The 9,525-nt window shown below is 39.2% G+C and overlaps 1 protein-coding gene and 1 pseudogene across 1 annotated transcript in view; one reads left to right on the top strand and one right to left on the bottom strand.

The window, feature by feature from the left end:
* Nucleotides 1–9,525, top strand: part of Specc1l (sperm antigen with calponin homology and coiled-coil domains 1 like) — a 199,718-nt gene that overhangs the window by 13,679 nt on the left and 176,514 nt on the right. The window lies entirely within an intron of this gene.
* On the bottom strand, nucleotides 642–3,520 carry LOC101583409 (annotated as a pseudogene).

Here is a 9,525-nt window from a genome sequence, read left to right as displayed (position 1 = left end):
TGATCCTCCTGTTTTCAGCCTCCCCAGCACTGGGATTACAGGCATGCACCACCATGCTCGGTCTCCATGGCTGGCTCAGCACACTCAGGATGCAGCATGTGCAGGGGATTGAACCCTTGTCCATGGGTTTGCCTAAATAGGCACTTAGTTCTCTGAGCTATCTTGCTGGCCGACTCATCTTTGTATTAATACCAGAGCCTTTTTGATTGGAGACAGGCTGGTGCTTAGTCTCTCCTATAGTCTTATTCTAGAATTGCATACAGTACTCCTCAGATTGTCTGAGGAGTCCCATCTATGGATTCAGACAGCATATTAAATGATTTGTTTCATTTCAGGACTACTACATTAATACTTTTTTTTTTTTGTATTTTAGTAAAGGTCTACAGGGTGTACAGGGTCTCAGATACATAGATCGGACTCGTAGTGATCTGTCTGTGTTCAGCCTCCTAAGAGCTGGGATTAATGGCGTGTGCCACCACGCCCAGTCTCAGTCGTTGTCTGGGAGCACCCCCCAGGTCAGCAGGGCACGCTGGGAATCATCAAACCCTGGCTGCTACATCTGCTGGCCCTTACATTAGAGCAGTCCTACCATGCTGTGGGGACACAGTTCCTTTATGGTGAATTCAAACTCTCACATGGTCTCACATAGCCAGGTCTTCTAGAGTACTTTTTTCATACATTCTGCCTCTTCCTGGGATCTAGTAGACAATAAGATAAAATCTTGACATTAAATAGCATCTGTGTATTTCCCATGAGGGCCAATTTTTATTTTTTATTATTTATTTGTCTATTTGGCTGGCTCAGGCTGCTGAAAGGGAGGGTCTGGTGTGGCATGTGGAGCTGGGAATTGAACCACAGTACCCTTTGCCTTACTGGGTTTGACCATGCAGGCACTTAAACAACTGAGTTAACCAGCAAGCCCTGATTGATTGATTGATTGATTGATTGGTACTGGGGGTTGAACTCAGGACCGTATACCTGCCAGGCAGGCACTTAAGCTGCTGAGCTATCTCCCCAGCAAGTATCTGCATATTTCCAAAATTCTCTTCTTGAGTTGGCACTGTAAATTGGAAAAGATGAAAATACTGCAACATCAGAATTTCATAGTTTCCTATGATTTCAGGTCAGGGGTACACTCTAGGTTTCTTTTGTTGTTTTTGCTTTCCTATAGGTTGAACCCAAGGTTTCATACATTCCAAAGAAGTGCTCTGGGTGGGGCATATAGCTCAGCAGCCCAATGCCTGTCTGACAAGTAAGTACCTGAGTTTAATTTCTCGTATTAAAAAAAAAAAGGGCTCTACTACTGAACTGTCCTAGCTCCAGTTCTGTTTCTCTTTTTTTGAATTTTTTATTACTACGTGTTTGTCACAGATGATTGTATTCATTTCAGGCAGTTAGTACACATATATAACATTTTAATTCTTCTTTTTTTTCTGTCCTCTGTCCCTTTTCTCCCTATCTTTTGGTTTTCTTCTTTGCCAAAGATCTCTGTCCCTTTTCTCCCTATCTTTTGGTTTTCTTCTTTGCCAAAGATCTCTGTCCCTTTTCTCCCTATCTTTTGGTTTTCTTCTTTGCCAAAGATTGATCTTCCTGTTTTATTTTATTTTATTTTATTTTTTTGTGGAACCCGGGATTGAACTCAGATCCTTGCATTTGCCAGTCAAGCGCTTATCCTACTGAGCCATCTCCCCAGCCCCTTCCTGTTTTATTTTGTCTTTTTAATTTTTTTTTTAGGGAATAGTCTACAGTGTGTTCAGGGTCTCACTACTAGATTGGACTTGTGATCTGCCTGTTTACAGCCTCCCAGGATCTCCTTGTTTTTATTATCTTTTATTTTTCTTTTCATTTTATCTTGGGCTTCTCATATAAGAGAAACTATATGCTATTAAAGCTTGTGTGTCTGTTTATTTCACTGAACATTATGGTTACCCATTTTCCTACAAATGATCCACGTTTATCCTTTTTTATAACAGCAGTACTCTTTTTTTTTTTTTTTTTTAGTAGTACTCTTTTATGTATAAATACCAAATTTTCTTCATTCATTCACCTGTTGATGGACATATAGGCCACTTTTGAGATTTAACTATTAGAAGTTGTGCTGCCTTAAACATGGATATCATGGATATTCATTGTAATATGTATGATATTTGTAACTCTTTTGGGAAAGGCAGTTTTTTCTCTTTTCTCCCATTCTATAGGTTGTCTCTTCAGCCCACAGTAGTTGGTTATTTTCTTTTTTTTTTTTTTTTGATGTGCATTATTTTTTATTGAACACTGATAAAATTTCTCATTCAGCTTGTGATATTTGGCATTGTTGTTAACAATCCTATCATCTGAAAGTTCCACCATCCTTTCTAGGTAAAAGTTATTACTTGTTGCTGTGGTTTTTGTGGATATCTTATTTGAGTCTTCAGTTTGTTGCAATATTTGGTCTTCATCATCAGATGGCATCTCTGGACTGGAACTGAAGCAGCTGTCCGTGGGCCTTGGCGAGTAGCTGGAGCACGGACTGCACTGCGAAGAATCGAGACCGTTACAGATTTTCTTAGATGTTGGCCTAAATGTTAAAGAATACGTTCCTTCTTCCATCATAATCTCGCCAAGTCCAAAGTTCCCTGACCGGTTAAGATGCAACTCTTCCATAGGGCTATTACACACAGAGCTCACCGGATCTTCCTGGTTATTTTTCTGTAGCATCTTTTCTTGGTAATCATTCTCACGTTTTCTGTTGTGCTCTTTCTGATAGTTCTTGATTGGCTGTAAGTTTTCTGGACAACTTGTTTCATTACAAGCAGAATCAGTGAAAGCTGACTGTGGACCTGTAAAAATATTCCTACCACATCCATTGGTGGAAGGATTTTCATCAGAATTAGTGACTATACAAGCATTTCCTAAACTAGCATAATCACGCTTCTTAAAAGTTTCCCGCCTCATTTGATCTATACTTAATAAATTGATCATGTTTTGACCAACAAAAGAGTCACAATTCTCTGATAGAATACTATGAGTTGGCTGGTTCACATCTTCAAGAAAATTTGAAATTTCTTTTCCATTTTCTCCCCAAATATGTTGTGCTGCTTGATGTGCAAAAATTAGGTCAGACTGCCTTTCATTCATGCTTTTCCAATCTTCATCCAAAACTGTATCAGGTCTTGTAGTAAGTGTATTTCCATTTCCTGGATTGTTTAAGTGCTCAAATAATGTTCCAAATTTTGCTACTTAAATGTAGTGAGTTGAGAACATTTTGACATTCACTTAATTTGGAAACCAAGGAATCCAAACAGTTAACAGTGTTGCACTGGTCATTTTGCTTTTTTTCAAGTGAAAACTTCAGAGAACAAGGCACTTTTGTGGGTGTGAAATTTGGTTTAAGAATATGTCTATCAGAAGATACTTCTGCTGAAAAGGATGGAGGAAAATTACAGTTTTCTGTTCTGAAGAATGGAGGTTCAAACATACTGCATGAGTCCATATTCTGTGATGACTGAACTGAGCCACATCCTTCCTTGTTATCTAGTTTTTGTTTTTGTTTTTGTTTTTTTTTTGGCAGAACCGGGGATTGAACTCAGGCCCTTGCGCTTGCCAGGGAAGCGCTTATTCCACTGAGCCATCTCCCCAGCCCCGTTATCTAGTTTTTGACAGTGTATTCTTTTGCTTTCTTTTGTCCTGCTTTATGAGAACCCTGGACCGTGAGCCCCCGACCCAGTTCATCGCGCCGGCCTTCCCATGCCGAAGCTGCTAATGTACCCACGGGAGGAGCTCAAGCCTCCCGGCTCTGGGCCACGCCGCAGCCGCAGCCTCGGCCAGTCTCGGCCAGTCGCTCCTCTGGTTATTTTCTTTGCTATGCAAAAGCTTTTTAATTCCATACAAGCCTATTTGTTGATTCTTGCTGTCATTTCTTATGCATTTGGGGTTGGTTAGAATGTCTTTGCTTATGCCTGTATCTTTAACAGTTCTGCCTATTTTCTAGCTGAAAAAGTCCTTCTGTTTTGTTGTCAAGAGATTTGATTTATTTTTTATTGAATTTTAGGACAGGATGAGAGATAGGAATCAGTCTGCTGAATATACGTAGCCAGTTTTTTTTTTTTTTGCGGAACTGGAGATTGAACTCAGGCCCTTCCTTGCCCTTGCCAGGGAAGTGCTTGTTTTACTGAGCCATCTCCCCAGCCCTAAGTAGCCAGTTTTGCCAGCATCATTTGAAAGAGACTATCTTTCCTCTAGCATGTGTTTTGGGCCCCTTTGTCAAAGATGAGGTGATTGAAGAAGGTACCTGAGGTTTTATTTTTATTTATTTATTTATTTTTTTGCGAAACTGGGGATTGAACTCAGGCCCTTGCACTTGCCAGCCAAGGGCTTATTCTACTGAGCCATCTCCCCAGCCCCTACCTGAGGTTTTAGTACCGTGTTTTTTTTTCTTTTTTTTTTAAATTGCGGTAGCTTTGTAATATTATTTGAAATCCATTGCTTGTTCGTTGATTGTTTTGAGACAGGGTCTTGCTACGTAGTCCAGGATGGCCTTGAACTCATTGTGTTGCCCAGGCTGGCCTCCAATTCACAGTCAGTCTCCTAAGTACCGGAATTATAGGCAAAATACAAGATTTGTGATACCTTTGGTTTGCGCTTATTGTACTGAACCATCTCCCTGGCCCTGGTTTGCTTTTACTGTTGAGGATTGCTTTGTTATTATGGGTCTTTCCTAGTTTGTGTAAATTTTAGAATTGTTTCCTTTAGTTATGTGAGGAATGTGACTGGTTTTTTTTTTTTTTTTTGTGGAACCGGGGGTTGAACTCAGGCCCTTGCGCTTGCCAGGCAAGTGCTCATTCTACTGAGCCATCTCCCCGGCCCCCTGGTATTTTGATTAGAATCATATAAAATCTATATATTAGTTTTGAAGGTGTGGCTATTTTGACCATTTTTTGTACTATCTAGGAGCAGGGGATATCTTTGCATTTTTCTGATATCCTCTTTTATCTTCTTTTTCAGAGTACTAGAGGTGTTTCACTTCATTGTTTAAGTTAATTCGTAAGTATTTAGTATTTCTTGAGACTGTTGTAAATGGTATTGTTTCTTAATTTTTTCTTGGCAGACTCATTAGTGTACAGGAATTTTTTTTTTTTTAGGAATGTTATTAATTTCTCTGTGTTGATTATATATCTTACTACCTTGCTAAATTTATTTAGGAGTCTTTGTGGGTTTTTTATCAGTGTTTATTTTATTAGTATGTTTGTAGTACTTATAGAACACGTTCCTTTCATCTCCTTTCCTTCCCTTCTTCCCCCTTCCCTTATCTCTGTTTCCTTCCTATTTGCAAAAGCTCTATCTGCTTGTTTCCTATGATCTTTTGTATGTTCTGCTTCTCATATAAGATAAACCATTTGATATTAAACTTGTGTCTCTGATTTATTTCATTTAACATTATTGTCTCAAGGTGCATCTGTTTTCCTACAAATGACTCAACTTTATATTTCTTTATAATAGTACTTCGTTGTATATAAATACCTTATTTTCTTGTATTGGTGGACATATAGGCTGCTTCCAAGATTTAGCTATTGTGAAATTGTGCTCTTATAAATATGGGTATTCGTATATGTCTGTAATAGGATGTCTTTAGCTTTTTTTTTTTTTTTTTTTGTGGAACCGGGGATTGAACTCAGGCCCTTGTGCTTGCCAGGGAAGCGCTTATTCCACTGAACCATCTCCCCGGCCCCTAGCCATCTCCCCGGCCCCTTTTAGCTCTTTAGAGAAAATATATATGTGGAATGTAGCTGGATCAAATGGAATTTCTATTTTTAGTTTTTTGAATAGTCTCTATACTAATTTTCACAATGATTGTACTAGTTTCCATTTTCATTGTGTGTGTAGAAGGGTTCTAATTTCCCCTGCAGCCTTGCCAGCATTTGTTTTTTGATTTCTTAATGATAGTCACTTTTTCTGGAGTAAGATGGAATCTCAGTGTTGTTTTCATTGTCTAATGGTTAGAGATGTTGGACATTTTTTTCGTGTATTTATTGATCACTTGTATTTCTTTTTCTGACAAGTGTCTGTTCATTTCTGTTGTCCACTTTTGGTTGGTTCTTTTGTTTTGGGAGCCTTTTACTTTTTTGGGTTATTTATGTGTTCTAGAACTCTAGCGGTCCAAGGATTAGCTAGTAAAACAAAACCTCTATTTGGTAGGTGGCCTCTTCAACCTATTGGTTATTTCTTTTTGGTATGATTTTTTGGGTCTTCTGTTCAAAGAATCATGTTGTCTGGGAATAATGATAGTTCGACTTCTTCCTCTTCTATACAGATCACTTGTTTTTCTGTTGCCTGATTGCTGTGACCGAAGTTTCAAGTACTATATTGAACATGAATGGGGATAGGGATAGTGTAAATCCTTGTCTTATTCCTGATTTTAGAGAGAAAGCTTTCAGTTTTCCCATTTAATTTGATGTTGGCATTAGGTTTGTCATAAATGACTTTTATTGGATAAGGTGCTTGTATACCTATTTTCTTCAGGGTTTTTTTTTTTTTATCACAAATAGATGTTGATTTTATTAGTCTTTTTCTGCATCTATTGAGAAGATAACATGACTTTTTGATCTTGTTATATTCTTTTGAGGTATATTCTGAAACCTAGGCTGGCCTCCAGCTCTCAGGGATCCTTCTTTCTTAGCCTCAGCAGCACAAACTTATCATAGAGAGCTACGGTAGTACCAGCTCTTCATGGCTGCCTTTTAAAAATGCTGTCAAATCTGAAGAAAGCCCATGAAAACGTCTGCATTTGGTTCCTGAGAGGTGGTGCTGAGATCCCATGCCTCAGGCTACGGTCCGGTCTAGGCCATTCTATTAAAGACCTGCTGGAGTTCTTCAGTTCTGGAGAGCAGTACATGTGCAGGGCTTAAGTTCATAGCACTGTTTGTATCTTTTTTAAAATTTATTTTTATGTATTTAGTACAGGGTCTACAAGGTCTCACTACACAGATTGGTCTTGTAGTGATACTCGTGTTTTAAGCCTCCTAAGCACTGAGATTACAGGCATGTTCACCATGCCCAGTCTCAATTGCTGTGCTCCCCGGGGGCAGGGCTGGTACAGCAAGCTGGGGATCAAACCCTGGTCTTGCACCTGCCTAAGTAGGTGCTTTAGTCTGCTGAGCTATCTGCTGGCCTTCTGTCTATATCATATGCCCTCTCCTTTGTAGCTTGCCAACTTGCTTTGAAAAATTGGAAGTGAATAGAAAGTCATCAGCCAGCCCTTACACATAGGGACAGCATCTCCTGGGACTCTTGACTATATACAAGGTGTGATTTTAAAAAATATGTTTAATGTTTAGATTAATTAAAAAAATAATTGACCATAAAAGATACATTGTGGCCAGGTGTGGTGGCATATGCACTGGGGAGACTGAGGTAGGAGTATCACCAGCCTGGGCTATAAGCCTGAACTGCATAGCAAAACCTGTCTTACCAAAAAAGGAAAAAAAAAGATACAATTGCCTCATTCCAAATACACTTAACCCATTGTGGCCACTTTGTGAAGCAGTTTTATAGGTCCTCTTTTGTGTCTTTTTGTAGTAGTCCCTGATGTCCTTAGTTGATTCAAAATGTTTTTGGCAGTTGTAGTCACAAAAGTATTACAGCCTGTTCTCATCCACCTTATGCACTGGACCTCACACTGTGCAACTTATGTCTTACCTTGAAAGTCAAAATAGGGGCCAGGGTGACAGCTCAGTGGAATAAATGCTTGCCTGGCGAGCACAAGGTCCTGAGTTTGATCACTGGTACTACAAAATAAATAAGTAAATAAATAAATAAAAAATAAAAAAGAAAGTAAAGATGACTATGAAAGATACATGTTTTGAATCAGTTCAGGACATCCATACTGCCATGACAGTGCACCCGAAGACACTCAAAAGGGAACTTCACAGTTGCGTCAAAAAGTGTCAAGAACGATAGAATAAGCATGTTTGAAGGTAGGGGGGTTTTTTGAGGTGGATTAATGACAATGTGTTTTATACTGTAATACATTAAAAAATTAATCCTTTGCTATATTTGTTGATCACACCCCATAATAATAGAATACAGCATTTTGCTTACCTGATTCTACATAACAGGCAAAGCTTGGACAGTGGGAGAAAGACAGTTTTAAGTTTTTAGGAATCACTTGGGGCTTGAACAAAGAAGTGATGCTGGGCATGGTGGGCATGGCTGTAATCCGAGTCCTTGGGAGGGTGGGACAGGAGGATTGCTGTGAGTTGAGCTCAGCCTGGTTTCATAATGCATTCAAGTCCATCCTGCACTACATAGCAAGATGCTGGCTCAAAAAACCAAACTGAACTAAACCAGAGAAGTGGTATGAGCATTTCTGAGGTAAATGAAGTACTTAGCTGAGAGAGGGAAGGTATCCATAGAATAAAGATCAACAAACTTTTTCATAAAGAACCAGATAGCAAATATTTTAGGTTTGTTTTTTTTTTTTTTTTTTTTGGTGGTACTAGGGATCAAACTCAGGACCTTGTGCTTTCCAGGCAAGCACTTATTCCACTGAGCTATCTCCCTGGCCCAAAGGCAAACTGCTTTTTTTTGTTGTTGTTTATTTGTTTGTTTTTTGGTAGAACCAGGGATTGAACTCAGGCCCTTGCGCTTGCCAGGGAAGCACTTGCTCTATTGAGCCATCTCCCCAACAGTATTTTCATTTTTGCAAGCAAGCCTTATGGATTCTTTTGTAACTAATCAACTGTCACTATAGGATAAAAGTGCTGCAGACAATATGCAAATGAGCGTGACTAAGTTTCAATGACATTTCCTAATTTTATGTAGTTTTTCATGTCATGAAATGTCCTCTTGATTTTTTTCCCCCATTCAATAGTGCAAAACATAATCTTAGTTTGTGGGTTGTACAAAACACATGATACTCTGGATTTGGCCTATAGATTGTGGCTTGTTGACCCTGTCATGGATCATAGAGGAATAAGAATCAGAAAGGACTTGTAGGAGTACCTTGGAACCCAAGCCCAGGTGTCCCAGTTAAAGTGACTGAAAATGGAAAATGTTTTTCTAGATTTTTAAGTTCAGTTTTTGTTTGCTGATTGTGTGTTTGGGGAAAAGTACTGGGTATTAAACCTAGGGCTTCATGCATGCTAGGGAAGTGCTCAAGCATGGAGATGTAACCCACAGGTTCCAGTTTTCTGAAATTTGGTTTTGAATTTTTTGTTTTTATGAGAGTCATTGATGTAGGGTTTTTTCTTTTTCTTTTTAAAATTTTTGAAATTTATTTATTTGGTGCAGTGTCTCACTACGCAGCTCAGACTTGTAGTAATCCTCTTGTTTCAGCCTCTTCAATGCTGGGATTACAGGTGTGCACTACTACACCGGATTTCAGTGGCTGGTATTGAGCCAGCACAGCTTTTGGTACTGGGGATTGAACCCTGGTCCTTGTGCTTGCCAGGCAGGCACTTAGACTGCTGAGCTGTCTTCCCAGCATCTGTCTGTCTGTCTGTCTGTCTGTCTGTCTGTCTGTCTCTCTCTCTCTCTCTCTCTCTCTCT

The sequence above is a fragment of the Octodon degus genome, unplaced genomic scaffold, assembly GCF_000260255.1.
Source record: "Octodon degus isolate 3935 unplaced genomic scaffold, OctDeg1.0 scaffold00079, whole genome shotgun sequence".
NCBI lineage: Eukaryota > Metazoa > Chordata > Mammalia > Rodentia > Octodontidae > Octodon > Octodon degus.
Note: the sequence above shows the minus strand (reverse complement) of the source record. Positions and strands in the feature narration are given on the sequence as shown.